Raw genomic sequence first — 17304 nt, forward strand, 5'->3', positions numbered from 1 at the left:
GTGCAGGAAGAGGTCCTGCTATGTCTTTGTTGGAGGGCTTAGCATGAAACTGGGTAAGGGAGGGAGTGAATGATGAGCATAATATTTATGCCAGCCTTGCAATTGTAGTATTTCCCTCCTCCAAAACAGAACTTCTAATATAACATTTGCTCTCTGGGGTAAGAGCAGTTTGTTTATTTCCCCACTACTTCATCCTATCCCCCAAGCAGCTGTTCGAAAAGACTATGATTACATATATTGTGCACACATGTCTTTCTGAAAGTCGGAAAGAAAGCCAATAACTGCAATTGTTTTCAGTGCAAGGAAAATGCAAGTAAACCTGCTATGACCCTGGGGGAGGTTGGTATGTGAATCTAGCTCCAGGACACTTCTGAAGAGACGAAGGGTAGTCTAATCATTGGGTGGTCACTGTTTTCTGACTGGCAAATTTTGAGATGGTGAAGCAGCCATGTTTTTCAGCATGTTATCTATTTTCATCGAAATAACATTTCCACAGGACCCTCAGAAAAGATAAAACAATTCTGTGGTGTCATCACAGCATAGGCTTGAAGAAGAAAGCCTGACACTCAAGTATCATTTTATTAGATTAAGATGCCTAGTCACTTCTCATCAGCTTAATCTTTATTCTTCAGGGCATCAGAATCTCAATGGATCTTCAATTTAACAAACAGGTATTAAGTGCCTACTGTGTGTCAGGCACCATGGGAAATTAAATCAAATAAAACTGCATCACAGTCCAAAATTTACTTTTTCCAGAAAAATTAAAGGATCATGTAAATACGTTCTGGCATGTGTAGATTTCCATCAACACAGGACTTTGCTTTTATTACATGTGTGCCATAGGGATTGTATGGAGGACAGAGGAAAGCCCACCATGTGGAAATCTAACTCAAGCTTGGTGTCAAGCAATTTTAGCTGCATCACATCTCATCAGCCCCCCAAGAACTATACTTAAGGAAGAACTTCGTCCAAGCACTATACTTAAGGAGGAAGGAATACTTCAGGATAGTCACTAAGCAGGCGGCCTGGTTGTTACTGAGGACTGAAGGGATGGCACATTCATTAATAGGCTAAGGAACTGACCTCTCTAAAGTTCTCTCATAAATAGTTGGGTCATACAATACTTTGTTTGGCTAAAGTGTATCAATTTGTTAAGCCATAGTTGAGTATCAAACCCACAATTTGAAACACTACATTTGATTTGGTAATGCAACCTTACCAACAGAAAAGCAAGAATAAATTAAGCGGATAGTCTATTAACTAGATTAGTTGCCTTGTAGCATCTTTGAATTTATGGATAAGAATAATATACTGCAAGATTCCAATCCTCATCTCAGACAATTCCAGGCACATTGTGATACTAGCCTGACATCCCAGAACAAGTTCATTGCTTCCTAAGGTAAGAACTTTGAAAAGCATCATTGACTTCGATTAGTGGATGAATGCTATTGGTTTTTTTTTTTTTTCTAAAATAAATAAATAAATAAACAGCCTTCCAATTGTATAGCATCCTTATGTATTTGAGTTTGAAGCCCTACAATGCTACATTGTGATAACTGAAGTCACATAAACTGTCCTTTTACAGTGTGATAAAATGCTTAGGCTAAAATTTTATGAGCTAACTTCCAAGATAGACCCTGATACTTCCTAGCCTTAGCACCTGTATTTTCTTCTTCCACATTTAGCCAGTATGACCAGGATAGCAGTATTAAACCCAAAAAGGACACTTTTGAGATTTTATGAAAGACTGTAGCTTCTATCTTAAAAGACTCTTTCTTGCCGTTCTTGCTCCCTCCATTCCTCCTGCCCCCATGTCCACTCTCTTTAAGGGAAGGTCAGTTTTTGTCATGTGAGCACTCCTTGGAGAGACATGCCTGGTCAGGAACTGTGCAGTCTTTCTGTCACTAGCCACTGGAATGAAGTTGGAAGCTATTCCTCAAGCCACCGACATCATGGGGACAACCTTATAGGAACTCTCCATCCTGAACACTGGGCTAAGCCCCTTCCTGCTTCTCACCCTCAGAAACTGTGTCAGATGATGTGTTTACTATTTTAAGCACTTCGGCTTTCTGTTAACTTGTTACAAACAAGCAGCTCATGTAACTAAATAAGAAACAGGTACGTAAGACAGGAAGGTTGCCAAAAGGTTAGCACTGACTATGCGGAAAGTTTGTGAGTGGGCTGGTGAAATGACTCAACATTAAAGGTCCCAAGACTGAGTTAGACAGAGCCACATGGGAGAAGACAAGAAGTGACTTCAATGGCTTGTCTTCTGACCATGCAGGCCATGGGACATACATGTACATTCTATAAACAAACAAACAAACAGCAAATAGAGGAAGGTTTTTTTAAAGGCATGAGTAGCTTTCACTTTTTTAGCACTTTTCCCATATTGTATCCTAGTTATCCACATTAATTTTACACTGTTTCTTTTAAAATAGGAAAAATAGTTGTTTGCGTGTCTGTTTGAACATCGTTGTTTTAAGTGGATTTTCTTTCATCTTATGGTCATATAGAAGTTACTGCTCTTGGGGATCCATGTCCCATTGAGGTAAGTCCCATATCAGTAAGAAACTGTGAAAAATAATTTTACATTTTGATATAATTCCATGTTTTCACAAAAATTAAGGATACTACATATAAGCTCTGTATAATAATACTCCTATATCCAACATTCTTTAACTGTAAATATCTTACAGTGCACATGTGTGTGTTTTGATGTGTGTATGCACATCTGGTGTGTGTGTGTGCCCATGGGCAATCTGTGTGAGAATATGTGGACATTGGTGGACAACCTCAGGTTGCCATAGAATTTGTTCACTGGACAGCAAGTCTTCCTAGGCCTGGAACTCAGCATTCCACCGGGCCACTTCTCTCTGCTTTTTCGTGTGGGTTCTGGAGGTTGAATTAGGCTCCTCAGGATTGCACAGCAAGCACTTTATCGACCATTCTCCAGGCAGCACATGGGATTGGCCATTCTGAATTGACACAGATGAGTCTCCTTGAAATAATTTTATACTTATTTATATCATTATTTGGTTAATTTTGAATTTTCCACTGGAACATAATTTCCATTACTTTCAGGTTGGCTTTCTATCCTAGAGTTAAAACTAGGCCTTTAGCAAATGCTCAGAAATTTGTTTCCTGTACCTATTATATGCCAAAGGGACAATTATCAGAATGTTAGTCACACAGCTTATAATTCTAGCTCTATTTCTTTAAATAAGCAATGGTATAGTAAAGCAAAATCCAATGTGAAAAATCCAGGTTTCTCATCTTAATTACATGCAAAGAAAATGGCCTTAGCATTAGGATTACATTTCAAGGATAGCATCTATCGCCAAAGCCTGGTGATGTTGGCCAAAATAAATCATATTAAGCTTAATCTCCAACAATACAGATCCATTTACAATGGTAATCTTGTTATCTGTTGAATCATACCTACAAGACACAATTAAAACAACATTCAATAGTCTCTGCCTGTGACCAGGCAGTAAACAGAAATAGGAACTAGATAATGTTTCAGATCATTTAAACGATATGAAACAGAAGAGTTTTACCCAGTACTAAGGGGATTTGTGAACTTTATTAAGTCTCTAACTAATTCAACTCTTCTATATGCTAGAATTCCAGTAACTTCATTTTGTGTTCATGAATTTGCCTCTCTCTCTCTCCCTCCCCACCACCCTATCTGTTTTCTTCTCACTGAGAGTCTTGAAGTACATAAGAACTATCAATGGAAGTGTTGGGAAATTTATAAAAGTAAGTAAAGAAAAAAGGTAAAGGAACATAAAGGAAGAAAGGAGAAAGAAAGAAAGAAAGAAAGAGAGAGAGAGAGAGAGAGAGAGAGAAGGAAGGAAGGAAGGAAGGAAAGAAAGAAAGAAAGAAAGAAAGAAAGAAAGAAAGAAAGAAAGAAAGAAAGAAAGAAAGATTTGGTTACATGGAAATTTTTTGGAATATTCTACAAAAAGTAAATTTTGATTTTTCATATTGCTCTGTCAGTCACTCAGCTCTTCCTATGTGCTTGCTATTGTTAGAAGAACCCAAAGGTATGTTGGTCAAATAACAAAGGCACCTGCCCTCGTGGACTATGTGTTCTAGCCAGAGGAGGAAGATAATCCACAGGTACAAATTAAGGTGATTGCTTTAGGAACTGAAGCAGACTAGGAAATGGGATCAATAATAACAGTGATCAGTGGGTGTTCTAGGTGTAGCAGTTAGAGAAGAATTTGATGAATGGGAATTGTGGCCTAATCATGGGAAGGAGGGAGACTTCACACTCAAAAGAAAAAAGGCTAGTATAAAGACTCTAAAGAAAACCTGGCATATTGAAGGAAACATTAATGGAAAGAAGGTCCATGACTTGCCAAATCCTCAGAAAAAGGGTTAATTCAATAGAAAATTCTAAGGTCCCTGCATTACTTCCCTTCCTTGTTGTTTTTCACAGTGCCAACAGAAACAACTGAACATAAAGGACACCCCAGTCAGCTCTTATTTCAGAGGGTCTCCATCCACAGTGGCAGAAACAGCGTTATGACTGGAGCAGCTCAATTTTGTGCGTAGGACCTTAAGGCAAAGGCTTTTTCCTCATAGCAATGATCAGAAAGCAGATCTGAGAACGTCACCAAAACCGGAAGTGGGTGTAATCTTCCAACGCAGAGCCTGTAGAGCACTGGGAATTTTAAGATTGAAACTGTTCTGTAATGGAAGGGGCATGGGAAAAGAAGACGGAGGGAAGGCCAGATTGGGAGGGGGTGAGGCTACAGCTGGGATACAAAGTGAATGAATTGTAATAAACAAAAATGAATGAATGAATGAATGAATGAATGAATGAGGCTACAGCTGGGATACCTAGCAGTGATTCAAAGCAGATGCTGAGATTCATAACCAAACCTTGGGCAGAGCTCAGGGAATCATATGAAAAAGGGGGAGTTAGTATGACCTGGAGAGGACAGGAGCTCCACAAGGACCAAATATATCTGGGAACAGGGTCTTTTATGAGACTGTATCTCCAACCAAAGACCATGCATGGATATAACCTAGAACCTCTGCTTGGATGTAGCCCATGGTAGCTCAGCATCCAAATTGGTTTTCCTAGTAAGGGGAACAGGTACTATTTCTGACATGAACTCAATGGCAGGCTCTTTGACCTTCCCCTGCCCCAGAGGGAGAAGCAGCCTTGCTAGGCCACAGAGGAGGACATTGCAGCCAGTCCTGAAGAAACCTGATAAGCTAGGATCAGATGGAAGGGGAGGAGGACCTCCCCTATCAGTGGACTTGGAAAGGGACAGGGAGGACATGAGGGAGGGAGGGTGGGATTGGAAGGGAATGAGGGAGCAGGCTACAGCTGGGATACAAAGTTAATAAACTGTAACTAATATTAAAAAAATAAAATAAAAAAACAAAGTGAATAAATTGTAATAAAAATAGAGAAAGAAAAAAGAAAGAAAGAAAGAAGAAAGAAAGAAAGAAAGAAAGAAAGAAAGAAAGAAAGAAAGAAAGAAAGAGAGAGAAAGAAAGAACTGCTGTGGGTAATTCCACGTGTTTGCTAGAACTCAGAGAATTGTGCTGCACAGAATGAGTGCTCATGAAACCACAGGCCTAGCTACCTACTATATGTCAATGTTTATTCACCAGTACTAATATAAACAAAGCATGGACACAGATGTTAGATCTGTAAGAAAGCAGACAAGATGACCGAGTGTTCAAGAGGGTTGGAGCCTCCAACGAGAACTGGAAGAGAGAGAGAGAGAGAGAGAGAGAGAGAGAGAGAGAGAGAGAGAGAGAAAGAGAGAGAGAGAGAGAGTTACCCAGCAGAAGCAGCAGCAGCTAGAGCAGGAGCAATTCCATGCCTGCAAGGATATGATCCAGAAGCAGGAGCTTGAAAAGAACAGCTAAGAATTGTCCAGGCATTTGGGAAGTCGGACCCTGGCATGTGTGGGCCTCTACAGTCTGACCCGGAAAATCCTTGTGCAGCTGTTTTTCCTACCTCACCTTTCTCATCCACACAGACTTCAGCATGAGGCCAGCTAAGCCGCCTGTGGTGGGCAGATCCCCAAAACAAGCCCTGAGCATCATGGGAAATGTTCTGACCACCAAAGACCTGCACTGCGTTCTATTGACCTATAGTCTCCAGCTTGCTAGTGCCAACACTGCCCAGGGCACTGGAACTTGTGGGGTCTTCTGTGGAGAACTGATGAGGGATGAATTCAGTGTTCTCACATGTCGTCTCCCCCAGACAAAATGGTGGGCCTGCTTATTGCCACACAGAGAATAACAAGGAAATTTTCCTTAAGCAGGATGATCTTGAATTCCTCACTAGCCTTTTTGCTCAGTGTAAATGTGCCCACTCACTGTTTCTGTCACATCATGGTACCAGGATCCATAGCAACTGTCTGCTCTGCCAAGGAAGCTGGATTATTTAAGTTAACTGGCCTTCAAGAGATTTCATCCTGCTGGCAGAGAGACTTTTCACCCTCATGGCTGACAATCACATCTGTTCTGCAGCTGCAGCCACTTCACTATCAACAATGAACTTGTGACCAATGCAGACCTTCAATAAATCTCAATCATGGTCCACGAAGATGGCTCACTGGGTAAAGGTGCTTGCCACCTATCCCTACAACCCAAGTTCAATTCCTGGGACCCACATGGATGAAGCAGGGAACCAACTTCCCAAGTTGTCCTCTGACCTCCACTTGTGCACTGTGATATGTGTGCACCCCTACACACAAACACACACACTAAATAGATAAATAAGTAGTGTAATTAAAATAAAATAAAGCATAAGCCTAGGAAGAACTAAGAAAAAAATATGAATTATAACCACAAAACTAAAGGTACAAATGACAGAAATGAGAATAATGCCAGCAGTAGCCAGAACAAGTATGAATCGTTCAAGCTTTTATTAAAAGATGCAGTAGAATCCCACTGTGCATTCAGGAAGACTCTAAATGGGAAATTTGAATCCAAGGGAGTAGATAAAATATGCAAATGAGTGCAGGGAAATAAGGCAGAAGTGGTTCTATTAACATCAGTTTACTTTTTTAAAAGTCCAAGAAAAAAGGGGAATCAATGCCTCATTGAGGAGCTACCAAAAGTTGATGGTCTCTAGGGGAGAGACAGTGAGTCTTCTTTAAGGGTGTGGTCCTTGGCAGGGCCAGGCTCTCCAGTGGATGGCCCCACACCCACTAGGGTACGGACAGCACAAACTCAGCCATATGTTCTCTCCATCCTGGCTCCTGACTCCAAATCCTCAGGCATGAGTATATAACCTAGAGTAACCACAGAAACCAAGAAAGTAAAAAGGGACTATGGGCGTTGGGAGAAGCAACAGAGAGGGAAATAGCAGGGTCAGAGTAATTTGAAAGGGGAAATAAGAAAAATGGGGAGAGATTAATTGGGAGGGAGGAAGGATGTCAACATTTGAGAGGAAGGGAGGGGATAAAATAACAGTAGGAATTCCCGAAAATGTCATAAAGAATCATATTGATTGATTTACCTAAAAATAACATACAAAACACTCACACACACACACACACACGCACACACAGCTTAAATAAAAAAGTCCCACCTGGGTTATCAATGCTCTTCCTCAAAAGCCATAGACTATTTCACAAAATCATTAATACCAAGTATGAAATCCCCCTTATAAGTCCCCAATATTTATAGTTATTGCTGTTGCTCCTGGCTGCCCCTCAAAGAAGGAAGGTAAGTCCCTATTGCTGAAGACACCATGAACTTCAGACGCAGGACCCTAAGGACTCAAACTAGATCTGACCTAAAGGCCTCCTCCCTGAGGACTAGCTTTTGTAGTACCAGAAGATGCCATGCAATCTTTCAATCTACCCGGCCATGACACCATGAACTGCTGTTGGACCCTGCTGTTAAGGTGGAAGTCTGGTATTACCAGATAGCCCCTGACATAAAATGGCAGGCTCCCTGGGTCCCTTCCTCTCTGCCTGATCTAGAAAAACCTCAGGTCCTCTAAGGAGAGTCACATAGCCCTCAGAGAGATTATAGGCCCAACCCTTTCCTGACAAGAAACTGGTTCAGTGTGCACCTGGGGATTCCTGGAAATACCTCCATGCTAAAGAGATTTCTTGGTACCTTAGCTTTCAATCAATGACTTTTTTCCATGTCTGGAGTTCTTCCCCCACTCCCAAACTCCTACTCTCTCACCCCTCCCCACCCCAATGCCCATAGAAAAATTAAGTACTTAGTTCTCTTTCTTATTGTAGGACTGTGCTGCTGCATTAAATGAAGTACCTCTAGTACTCCCAGCCCCAGCGAATCAAACACATTTACCCCCGACACCCCTCCCATTGCCCAAGGTTTATAATTACCCTGATTGGCAAAATAAACTCTCTCTCACTCCATTTCTCCACCATGATTGTCTGAGAGCCACTACTTCTTTCCTGAACCTTTGAATTCAGTTACCTAGCCAGGCTCGCTCAGGGTGCAAGCTCCCACCTCCAAAGCCACTGCTGCTGCTGCCTGAAAGGCTCAAGTCTCAAAGTTGGTGGCTGTTCCAAACTCAGCCGCTAGGTTTGCTCCTTGAAGCCTCTTGGCTTGGCTCAGTTGGCGCTCCAAGCTCCCTGCTGCTGCCTGGCCTGGGGCCAGCAGCTCAGCAAAAGAGCTCTGACATTCTACTGATAATGCAGCCATTTCAAAAGAGCTGTAATGTTGTAGTTCAGTCTCCAAGCATGTTGCCTATAATGGGAACAGGGACTATCTGATATGAACTAAGGGCTGGTTCTTTGATCACCTCCCCCTGATCCTGGGGTCAGCTTTACCAGGCCTCAGAGGAAGGCAATGCAGCCAGTCCTGATGAAACCTGATAGGCTAGGGTCAGACGGAAGTGGAGGAGGACTTAGCCTATCAGTGGGCTTTGGGAGGGGTATGGGAGGAGATGAGGGAGGGCGGGTGGAATTAGGAGGGGATGAGGGAGTGGGTTACAGCTGGGATACAAAGTGAATAAACTGTAATTAATAAAAATTAAAAGAGCTATAATGCTTGTGGAGAAAATCCTTTTCTCCCACACTCCCAGCTAAACTGGAGATGTTGTGACATCAAGGTCCATTTCTGCATCAGGCCTTCCGGGAGATGCAGAAAGACAAACTACAAAACAACCAACATGGCATGATAACCCTAGGGTATAATAGTGGCACTTATATCTTAGTGACAACCAACAGATGTTTAATTGTACTTAAAGCCTAATCAACAAGAGGTACTGGACTTAAAGCCCACTCGGGCCATGCCTGGTACTGAAACCCTAGCCAATTACCCAGGGCCAGTGAGGTCATGGATCTTGGAGAAGAATCTACAACTGCCACTTTACTAAACCAGTATAATTCCTAACTGCATTCTGAATATTTACTCAGATATTCACAGATAAATGTAGTTCTTACCCCTCAATGAAAAAAACATTTCTTCACAGCAAGTGGAGACCATTGCAGAAAACTACAGCTGATCAAACACAGTGAACAAGTGATTGTGCGGCATCTGCCCCAACTCGTCTATCTACAGCACGATTCCTGTTGTAGGGTTCAGGGAGCACTGAGGACAATGGGGCAGAAGAATTTTAAGAGCCAGGACAGAACATCTGCTGTAAAACTTCATCTCCTAGAAATCTCAGGGAAGTTTCCAATATGCTCCAACAACAAGAACAAGACCTGAACAAGGAGGACCCACAGACACTAACACGGAAGGAGGAGATACCATGGCGTTCAACCTTAGTCAAAGAACTATAGGCAACTAAGACATGCTGAGAGTGGGAGAGAACAGTGGTTCCCAGGGAGGAACACCCCAGTTAGTTATCCAGTACCAAATGGTCAGCCTTGAATTACACACATACAAGTAACATTATACAAAATGAGCAGGTGGTATTTGTAAATTTAATTGTGTGTGTATGTGCATTGTGTAAAACTACAATTAAATAAGATGAAACTAGAGGCCCTGAATTTGAGAGAAGGGGGGGAGCACCAGAAGGGGTTGGGCTGAAGAAAGGGAAAGGGGAAAACATTGTAATTATAAATTTAAATTTAAATTTTAAAACGTAAGAGGGCATAACATTGGGAGTGGGTGAGGAGATGAGTTAGAGATGGGGTGAATATGATGAAACACACATGAAATTCTCAAGGAATTACTGAAACTACTATATTTTTTAAATCCAGTTTTATTGGTTGGTTTGTTTGGCTGGCTGGTTGGTTTGTTGGTTGGTTAGGAGGTATGGGTTAAAAACAGGGTCTCCCTGTGTAGCTGGCTATCCTGAAACTCACAGTGTAGACCAAGCTGACCCCAAATTCACAGAAATGGCTTGCCCTCTACCTCCTGAGTGCTAGGATTAAAGGCATATACCACCATGCCTGGCTTTTAAATCCAATTTTAAAGGGATAATTGTTGATAAATTTACACCCCACTAAAGTAACAAAATAATCATAAATGCTTTACACCAAGTCACTGGAAAACTGGAAGAAGGCTGTAACAGGGTGCATTTAAAATCAGACCTAGATTTTTAACATTCGTCACTCAACAGCTGAAATATTATTAAGAAAACAAAGCACACAAAGGACAGCACAGAAAGGATGAGCCTGCACCTTCTCCCTGATCAGAAAATGTCCAGGGCAGAGTGGTTCCCATGCTCCCAGCTCAGATCCTCTGATGTCATCCTCTAATTCTTCCCCTCATCTTAACTACTTGACATTCTTAAGAAGTGGGTTTTCTACTTGATTCAAATTTATTTATTTGCCTCCGGAAGTAAAATAAATCCAAATGACCTCATCTAAAGCTTCCAGAAACAAAATTCATCTTCTAACCTTCAGCGGTGTCCTGGAAGCTGTGGCAAGGGAAGGAAGCATGACAAGAAATGCTATAAAGACACAGCTCGGTGGCGGGACAGTTGCCTAGCATGTGCAAATTCCTAGGGTCAACTTCCAGTGGCACAATTAATTACTTTAATTAATCTGTGACCAATTTAAGTGTGAAAGATTACCCTTGATTACCCTTGATTTTACCAAGAGGCTTTATTCCATGTATTGGAAGGCCTTCCTTAAACACAGAACTGAAACTTGAGAGAAGAAATCATTTCATTTGGGGACAGTGACTTAACCTCTCATCGAGAGTTGGAGTCCACTCTTTCCGGTAACCATTCCGATTTAGACTGGCCTGGCAAGCCTAGCAATGCAAGCCCATAACCGCCACGCCATTCTTTTATTTTTTTAATTTAATTTTATTTTATTAATTACACTTTATTCACTTTGTATCCCCCCATAAGCCCCTCCCCCTCCCTTCCTGTTCTCACCCTCCCACCCCCTTCTTCACACATGCCCCTCCCCAAGTCCACTGATAAGGGAGGTCCCCCTCTCCTTCCTTCTGATCTTAGCCTATCAAACACATCAAGCGTGGCTGCATTGTCATCTTTTGTGGCCACGTAAGGCTGCTCCCTCCTCAGGGGGAGGTGATCAAAAAGCAGGTGATCAAAGATCAGATTATGTCAGGGGCAGTCCCTCTTTCCATTACTATGGAACCCACTTGGACACTGAACTGCCATGGGCTACATCTGTGCAGGGGTTCTAGGTTATCTCTATGCATGGTACTTGGTTGGAGTATGAGTCTCTGGAAAGACCCCTATGTTCAAATTTTCTGGTTCTGTTGCTCTCCTGTGGAGTTCCTGTCCTCTCCAGATCTTACTATTTCCCACTTCTTACATAAGATTCCATGCACTCTGCCCAACAGTTGGCCATAAGTCTCAGCACCTGCTTTGATAGTCTGCAGGGCAGAGCCTTTCAGAGGCCCTCTGTGGCAGGTTCCTAGCTTGTTTCCTGTTTTCTTCTTCTTCTGATGTCCATCCTCTTTGCCTTTCAGGATGGGGATTTTAGTCAGGGTCCTCTCTCTTGATTAGTTCTTTAGATGTACAGATTTTAGTAGGTTTATCCTATATTATATGTCTATATGAGTGAGTATATACCATGTGTGTCTTTCTGCTTCTGGGGCAGCTCACTCAGGATGATCCTTTCCAAGTCCCACCATTTACCTGCAAATTTCATGATTTCCTTATTTTTCATTGCTGAGTAATATTCCATTGTGTAGATTTACCACAATTTCTGCATTCATTCTTCAGTTGAGGGGCATCTGGGCTGTTTCCAGCTTCTCTGTCACACCATTCTTAGCAGCAAGTATTTTAATATATTCTTCTGTTGGTTCTCCTTCTCTACTTAATCATGACTGGTAAAATTTTAAAACATTAAATATGGAAATACGACTGAAGGACATAATTAGATGAGGAAATTTAAAAATTTTAATTTAAAAATTTTTAATATTCCCAAACAGTCCAATTGAAAATAAAATCCCAAGTAGACCTTTAGAAGAATTTGACTTTTTCTTTTTTTCTGAAGAATAGAAATGAGACATAATTTGGTGATGGAAACAGATATGGCCAACTAACCTACCCAGTAACGAAACATACTGTAAAGTCATGGTGATGTTAAGTGTACATTTAGCAAAGGAAAAGATAAACATATCAAAGAAAAAAAACAAAGCTCAGAAAGAAACAGGTAAATTAGAATTTGGTGTGTGATAAATAGAGGCTCTAATGAGCAAACGTTAGATGGCATATCTGCTGTTTCCTATTGAGTCACATATCACACCAAAATCCAGCAGATTTAAATAAGAACAGCTTGGGTTCATGAGTTTGTAATGAGGCAATAGTGCTAGGGTACAATGGGGAGAGTGGAGAATCCAGGCCAGGCCTTGCCAGTCTTGCCTGAGTGTTGCCCTCAGCCCAGCCTGACAGGGGGTGGCTGGCTGGTCAGCTCAGGTTTTATGGTCTCCCTTTTGCATCTCTTGATTGTGAGGAGGGTGGGGCACTAGATCTCCAGTTTCCTATCACTGAGCAAGCTACCCGGGTGTGTTCCTCTAGCAACAGAGTTCTGAGTACAAGGACACAAAGGCAAGCTCCAATGTGTAAGGTTCTCTTGGAGTGGGTTTGCTGCTTTTCCATTGAGCTGAGTAAGTGATTTGCCAAAGCCTAGAGTCATTCGATGCTGCTAATAGTTGAGAGGTGAGGCAAATCTCAAAACCACATAGCAAGACTGAATCTCATGAATAAACAACGGCAGGCATAGTGGACACTTTAACTATGATATCTAGATGCTGGGCGTTTGGAGAGTGATTAGTAATTGATAAGGTCATTAGGGTACAGCCTCCATGAATACTAATAAGGACAGGGAGGCAGGTCAGGCAGACACAAATACATTTGTATACTCCCTAACTGTTAACCCGTGATGCTCAGGGACATCTTGGAGCCTGCCAGGAAGAAGGTCATCAACAGATACAATTCTTTGACCTTCGTACCTCAAGAACCACAAGCCAAAATAAATCTCCTTGCTTTCTAACTTGTGTTATTAGCAACAGAATGTGGACTAACATAGTCAGGGAGTATACTCCCCAAAACACACAGATTCAAGAAAGAAGAAACAAATTGGGGCCATTGCCACAACCAATCCAACACAATGAATTATTCATTAATTGGGAAAATTGAAGTGTTTAGGAAACAAAGCAGGCTAGACACCTGTATTATAACACATTAAATTCCAGTATTAAAAATTAAAGGTAAAAATTACCATATTTCAATAAAAACGTTAACAATAATGTGGAGGAATTGTTTGCAGTATACAGGGTAATGGATTATAGGCCGTAATAGTTCAGAAGATGCTTGGGATAAATTCAGAAAGGATAAAGCAAGAGAGAAAAAAAATGGAAATAGATAATTCACCAAAAAAATGAATAGGCTGTATATTCTATAAATCTCTGTGGCATCTTTGAGCCTGAAATTACCATCAACTCTGAATTAATTGTATTGCCACTTCAGAGTTACACAGAGGCGCCAAACAGAAATTTATAATCCCTCCAAATCATTTAAGTCATCTGACTATTTGAGTAATGGCAGAGAGCATTTGAACACTGATAAATCATATCTTCTCTCTTTTGGGGAGGACTGTGCCAAGCGACATGACAGCAGTGTTTCAGCAGAAGCCAAGCGTCTAACTGCCCAGGCAAGGGCCAGCTTTGACAAAACAGCTAACTCATGAATTTGGAATGCATTGTCACAAAGGAAATACAGACTTCATAAGTCAGGTTAACAAAAGTCTAAATTCAAAGACATCCCTAAATAGAAAAGACTCCTAGATAAGGAAGGCAGCAATCAGGAAGCTTCTTGGTAACTAGGGTGGGTGGCTGTTTTGTTCTGAAAATGCATATGAACTCTAAAGACCTGCCTACCATCTCCTACATGAAAGCATTGTTTATTTTCAGTCTATCTGACAAATTTGGGGAGTTCTCTCACCTATAAGACTTTGACAAAAAAAAAAAAGTGACAGAAAAAAGAACAGATTATAAAATGTATGTCTACATCTACTTTACCTTCTGAGAAATAGAAAAAATTTGATTTATTTCATCAAGTGTTTTGAGCATTAAATGAGACAGTATAGGCGCAGGTTGTAGAATATTGTGATATTTTAACTGTTTTTCTTTCTTTTCCCTTTTCATTAGTTTTGTTGTTGTTGTTGTTTGGTTAGTTGGTTTGGTTTGGTTTGGTTTTTGTTGTTGTTTTGTTTTGTTTAGGGGTTGTTTTTTGTTTGTTTGTTTGTTTGTTTGTTTGTCACTCTGACAAATACCTATCAGAGACAATTTAAAGTTTAAAAATTTATTTTGGACCAAGGTTTCAGATGTTTCCATGGTCAGCTGGCTCCAGTTTTTTTTAAGACCTATAAAGTAAAACCTACCATGGAGAAAAGGCATGGTAGGAGCCAAGAAGCAGAGAGTGTCAGGGAGGAAGAGACTGGAGACCAATATGTCTCAGAGTCTTAGTTCCACTAATTAGGCCTTCCCTCTTAGTTTCTACTACCTCGTAATAATCCTATAAAATTAGAAGTGCATCAGTGGGGTAGCCCGTTAATGAGGTCAGAGCCCTCAGAAGTGAAACCTTTTTTACAAATTCATCTACTGGAAGCCGAGTCTTTGGGAGTACACTTCATATCCCAACCATAACACCTTCCTCTGCTGGCTCTTACTTCCTGCTGATGGTTTCTAGGCTCTTGTCTGGTTGTTCACATCTTCCTGTCCTTCCCCCATTTCTCCAATCTTGATCTCAATATGAAGTTACATTTTCTTCCTACTTAGTGCACCACATGAGTTTTGTTGCTGTTGTTTTGTTTTGTTTTGTTTTGTTTTGTTTTGTTTTTGGCTTGGGGGGAGAGGAAGAAAACTTTTTGATTCACTTAGCAATGCAGCAGTATACTCTGGGCTTTGCTTTGAAGTTCCTCATTTCCCCATAGTACCGTGACATTTACTAATTGTGAGCTTACATTTCTTGACGGCCTGATTTCATGTTCGGTACCGAAAACATTTGGCTACTTCAAAGCTGATTTGTTCTTTAGATAATGCCACTGCCAACCACAATCACGTTAGCTTGTGAAAAAAAGGAACCAGTTTTCAATCTGTTCTGATGAAATGATATTTATACCATAATATTCCAAGGCTCTTTCTTACTTTTCAATAAAATTTAATAATTCCTCCTATGAGGAAAAAGCCAGTCAAAAATAAGAAACAGAGCCCTGATGCATGCTCTGGTTTGGATATTGCTTGAATGTGTCCCTCGCTAAACCCAGAAACACACATCCTGGAACCTTGGCCTCCAGCGTAGTTCTGAAAGCTGGTGGGCATGTTAAGAAGCCCACAGAAGGAAAAGTATCAAGGCTAGCCTCTCAGGATGGGCCATAAGAGCACATGGTTTTTGAAAAAGGGAGCCTGGCTCCTCTGGTTCTCCTGCTTCCAGCCTTGCTCCATCTGAGCTCTTTCATGTTTGCTTCTTACACACACATCTGCATAACCTCCATAAGGCTCTCACCAGAAATCAGCACCAGCTGTGTGCTTGAAACTGTGTGAACTGAATAGACCTTTTTCTTTCTTCACAAAATATCTAGCTTCAAGCGTTCTTAGAGCAACACAAAACAGACTGAGTAACTCACCCTTTCAAATAAATGAGTAAATAATTACAGTAAACGAGGGTGTCTGTGTAGACATGTCCTACACTCACATGCAGACAGGCCAGCATGATTACTATGTTAATGTCATCCTGGTTACATGTGGAGATGAGTGCAACCTCCTGGAAGGGTGACAAAGGGAGGCCATGTTGTTCATTCTACGTGTCTCCTGCTGTCTCGATATTTTACATTGAGAAGGTATAAGTCACCTACTTATCAAACAATTTTGAAATTTTCTACAGTATTATAGTGTGAAATGGGTCAATGTTGTAGTATTTGGTTATATACAACTGTGTTTCTATTTCCTTAGTTCTCAAATATAACAGTACTAACCAAATAAACAAGAATATACATTAGTAAAACCTAACCTTGTAAAACTCCCGAAAGTTTGTAACAGAGCTTGTGAGACAGTTGAACAGATTTGACACCTCATAGACAACAGGTGTCATTCCATTCTATTCATAGTCTAAGAACTATGGAATTCACTTCCTCAGTGTAATGTGACTCTACCACATAGCCTTGCCCTCCGAATGATTGAGTTAAGGCAAACAAAGACCAGATATCAAAAAAAAAAAAGTCATTAAATAGATTTGGGCAGAGTGCAGGGAATCTTATGAAAGAAGGGGGATATAGAAAGACCTGGAGGGAACAGGAGAGCAACAGAACTAAAGTATCTGGGCCCAGGGGTCTTTTCTGAGACTGATACTCCAACCCAGGACCAGGCATGGGGATAACCTAGAACCCCTGCTCAAATGTAGCCCATGGCAGCTCAGTCTCCAAGTGGGTTCCCCAGTAATAGGAACAGGGACTGTGTCTGACATAAACTCAGTGGCTGGCTCTTTGATCACCTCCCCCTGATGGAAGAACAGTCCACAGAGGAAGACAATGCAGACAGTCCTGATGAGACCTGATAATCTAGGATCAGATGGAAGGGGAAGAGGACCTCCCCTATCAGTGGACTGGAGGAGGGGCATGGAAGAAGAAGAGAGAGGGAGGGTGGGGTAGGGAGGGGATGAGGGAGGGGGCTACAGCTGGGAAACTTTACTTATAAAGTGAATAAACTATAATTAATTTAAAATTTTTTTTAAGATTTAAAGAAGAATTCTAGCCAATCTTGATGGTAGACACTAGTAATACTAGGTACTTGGAGGTCAAAGAGGCTCAAGTTTAAAGCTTGTGTGGGCTACATAGCTAGTTCAAGTCCAGCCTAGGCAAGGTAGTGAAAGACTGTCTCAGTTTTTAAAATTTTAAGAGTACTGGC

At 41.2% G+C, this 17304-nt stretch overlaps 1 pseudogene; it reads left to right on the forward strand.

Annotated features, from left to right (window-relative positions):
* The first annotated feature begins 5470 nt into the window (after positions 1-5470).
* LOC110561327 (STAM-binding protein-like) lies at positions 5471-6562 on the forward strand (annotated as a pseudogene).
* The last annotated feature ends 10742 nt before the right edge of the window (positions 6563-17304 follow it).

This window comes from Meriones unguiculatus, chromosome 4, assembly GCF_030254825.1.
Source record: "Meriones unguiculatus strain TT.TT164.6M chromosome 4, Bangor_MerUng_6.1, whole genome shotgun sequence".
In the NCBI taxonomy this organism is placed as follows: Eukaryota; Metazoa; Chordata; class Mammalia; order Rodentia; family Muridae; genus Meriones; species Meriones unguiculatus.